Source organism: Mirounga leonina, unplaced genomic scaffold (assembly GCF_011800145.1).
Source record: "Mirounga leonina isolate KUSES-001 unplaced genomic scaffold, KU_Mleo_1.0 Mir_180, whole genome shotgun sequence".
Lineage (NCBI taxonomy): Eukaryota > Metazoa > Chordata > Mammalia > Carnivora > Phocidae > Mirounga > Mirounga leonina.
This window is the reverse complement of record NW_023270469.1, coordinates 4,676,358-4,680,261: the sequence shown is the minus strand read 5'-3', so window position 1 is coordinate 4,680,261 and position 3,904 is coordinate 4,676,358. Positions and strand designations below refer to the sequence as shown.

The window sequence follows — 3,904 nt, the reverse complement described above, 5'->3', positions numbered from 1 at the left end:
ACAGAGAGCATGAGAGGGAGGAGGGTCAGAGGGAGAAGCAGACTCCCCGCTGAGCAGCGAGCCCGATGCGGGACTCGATCCCGGGACTCCAGGATCATGACCTGAGCCGAAGGCAGTCGCTTAACCGACTGAGCCACCCAGGCGCCCCTCATGTGTGCTTTTGTAGATGAGAATTATTTGCAGTATCATCCCTCTTCTACATTCTACAGGGTTTTAAGAGTAGCTCCAAAACAAGGGAAGACTTAGCCCAGAGGCTGTACTAGGCAGGAGACCCGGTAATAATCTTGTCCGTTTTGAAGACTTTCACACTTTCCTGGCAATGCTCTTTCCGTTCGTGTTTATTATTGTCCGATTTATCTGTCCTCTGGGACAGTGACGAGCTAATTTGTCACACTAAATGACTTAATCTCTGTATTTTTCATGTGTTCCCTAACTGTATTTTTAGCCATGTTGTTTGATGCATATAGACTTTGGTTATGTTTTTATTATATAAATGTTACATGTGCAACTTGCAAAATCAGGAAATAGAGAAAAGTATGAAGAAGAATTTCAAATTTCTACTCCCAACATTCCTCACCGCTGTTGTTAGTTTATTACCTTATTACCTCTGAGCCTTTTTGTCCGCATGTGTGTTTCTTTAATATACTTAATACTGTTCTGTGCACACAAAAACTTATGTTTTACTTTTTTTCCCCACTTAATATCTTTAACACTTTCCCCACGTTATTAAAACTGTCCAGAAGCATCTTTTTAAATATTAGTATTTAAATGTACTGTTCTTCTTTTTGGGGCATATTAGATTATTACCAGGTTTTTGCTATTATGAGTAATACTGTAATCTTGGGACATAAACATTTATGCACATTTTGCATGATTTCTTAAGGATGGATGATCAAAAGTGGAATTACTGGGCGCCTGGGTGGCTCAGTTGGTTAAGCGACTGCCTTCGGCTCAGGTCATGATCCCAGGGTCCTGGGATCGAGTCCCGCATCGGGCTCCCTGCTCAGCGGGGAGCCTGTTTCTCCCTCTCCCACTCCCCCTGCTTGTGTTCCCTCTCTCGCTGTGTCTCTCTCTGTCAAATAAATAAATAAAATCTTAAAAAAAAAAAAAGTGGAATTACTGGGTTGAAGAATAAGCAGTACAAGGCTCTGGATATGAAGCAAAATTGCTTTATGAAGTGGCTGTGTCCATCTGAGTCCCCATTGCCATGTTTGTTTATTTTTTGCTGTTATTTTTTTGTTATGTTAATCACCATGCATTACATCATTAGTTTTTGATGAAGTGTTCCATGATTCATTGTTTGTGCATAACACCCAGTGCTCCATGCAGAGTGTGCCCTCCTCAATACCCACCACCAGGCTAACCCGTCCCCCCACCCCCCTCCCCTCTAGAACCCTGTTTGTTTTTCAGAGTCCATCATCTCTCATAGTTCGTCTCCCCCTCCGATTTCCCCCCCTTCATTCTTCCCCTCTTGCTGTCTTCTTCTTTTTTTTAACATATTTTATTTTTTATTTTTATTTTTTATTTATTTGAGAGAGCGAGAGCACAAGCAAGGGAAGCAGCAGGCCGAGGGAGAGAAGCAGGCTCCTTGCTCAGCAGGAGCTCGATCCCAGGACCCTTGGATCATGACCTGAGCCGAAGGCAGATGCTCAGCTCACTGAGCCACCCAGGCGCCCCTCCATGGCCGTGTTTACGGCATCTTCGAGTGATACTGTGACTTGTCCTTTGATTTGACCAAATTTGGTGGCAGGATTCTTTGCACAGACTTGACTTTGTTAATCTTGCGCTGTTTTGGTTTAGAGGTGCCTCCGTGTGGCTCTCATTTCATCAAGTCTGGGATTGCGTGTTTACACGAGGGAGCTGAGGCTGCTTTCTGCTGGATTTTATGGTTATAATCCGTCTGCTCTGACTGCTGTTGGAATCTTTTATGCTTCCCAATTTGCGTGCTTCCTTTGTTCCTCGGTTTGCCACTTGATGGTCAGCTTTGTTAATGGCATTGATTGTGATTTCGAAGGGAAACACTGTAGCTTTCATTTTCCACTGGCCACCTGGAAAACAGGAGCTTTGTGAGCGCGCTTCCTCCCGTTTTTGTACCTAGCTCATAAAGAACACTTCCTATACCTTCTTGTGGAATTAAAAGAATTTGAGATCTTCAGATATTTGTTCCATACTTCTGCCCTCTTTATTGACATAATCCGGTGTGATCAAAATTAAGCTATGATTAATATTTTCTTTTCCTGACCTCTGTAACTTTAAATTTAATTGCAGCTATTACTGCTGCTCTTTTCATGATTCCCCGAAGCAAGAGTTCTTTCTGAGGTTCGACCCTAGATATTTCGGGGGACATTCCCAGGCATAGTTTGTTGGAAAGGCGCTCATCTGGTAGCATGTCAGAGATTTGCAGGTTTCTGAGGGTCTCCCTGTTGTGTGTCCACCCGGTACAGCATTCCCGGATCTGACCCTTTCCTTCTGGAATCGGTGGAGTTGGTCTCCTGGTTGAGGCTTGGATTGTGGTGGAGGAGAGATCTGTAAAGGCTGCAGTTTCACTCCTTGGAAAATAACTCGTCTTTCTGGAATTCAGCCAACCAGTTACACTCATGGATCTTTTGCAACCTCAGCCACGGATCTGGGTGCTTCTAACACACTTACAGCTCATTTTTCTGCCTGATGGTTTCTAGCAGGCTCTCTCTCTTTGCATTTAAATTCTTACAACATTATATCTTTTTGGCCATTCATTTGTCCAGGGCCCGTTGATCACTGGATTGATTGTGACTTCAGCCGTTTGCTGGGGAGGGTAATCAGTCACTGAAATGCATTAGGTGACGGGGGCCTTATCTACCTTCTGCCACAGATTCACTCTCTGTCGGGGCTTGTCTCCAGCGTTGGCACGGGACATCCACCCCCACACGCCTCCCTGTGTGTGCCTGCCTGTCTTCCCCACGCTCCCCATCCCTGTCTCTGTTTCCCTCTCTGTCTCTAGCCATGTGTCCCTTGTGCACACATTGCTAATTAATTCCCGGTCAGAGTGATGGATGGCTTAATTTGCTGTCCTTGGGAGCCCTGTTTTCCCTCGCCTTGCCAGGGACTGGGTGGACCTCCAAGGTGCTGGGCAGTTGGCTCGGTGGCAGGGGGGCGGTCTTGGCATAGGACGCGGGAGCGCTGCACAGCATTTCGGGGACCAGCGTCCCCAACACGGTGCTTATTGGATCCCTTATCATCCTTGAGTGACCCGGCTAAGCCAGAACCTTCTCAGTTCCACCGTAAAGCCTTCCGAAGCCAAGGGGATCGCAGCTGGATCCAGAAGCCCTGAGAAATGTCTTTGCTGCAGACTCTTGACAGAAGGGGAGATTCTGTCTTGCACCACAGAGCGAAATCTGTGGAAACCCTTTTCCTCCTGCTCTACCCAGAATTCCTCTTCTCATGGCCTCTGAATCTCCCTCTCTCGGTTCCCCCCAGACTCCCTGCTGCCCCCTTCTGCTGAGATGGAGTCTCTGGCATTTTCTTGAGAGGAGCCCGTTGAACTTCTCTGGTTGCTTTTGAGTTTTCTTTCATTTTTTTCTGGGTAGCATCATGAAGGCCCAGGAGCCCAAGGAATCCTCGGAGGAGGAGGGAGGGGCAGGGTTGTGTACTGTTCTTCTGTCACACTTTGTCCCTGTCAGTGAGAACATCAGGAACGCCACCACCAGTGAGCGTGCTTATCTCTACCAGCCCCTCACCAGCATCATCTTCACCATCACCTCCATCGTCATCACCACCATCCTCTTCAGCCCCTCCATCACCATCATCCCCACCATCATCACCACCACCACCACCTCCATCCCCACCATCCCCACCATCCCCATCATCCTCATCATCACCATCATCTTCATCACCACCACCACCTCCATCCCCACCATCCCCACCA

General features: G+C 47.2%; 1 protein-coding gene across 1 annotated transcript in view; it reads left to right on the top strand.

The window, feature by feature from the left end:
- NECAB2 (N-terminal EF-hand calcium binding protein 2) overlaps window positions 1–3,904 on the top strand; it is a 26,254-nt gene that overhangs the window by 12,045 nt on the left and 10,305 nt on the right. The window lies entirely within an intron of this gene.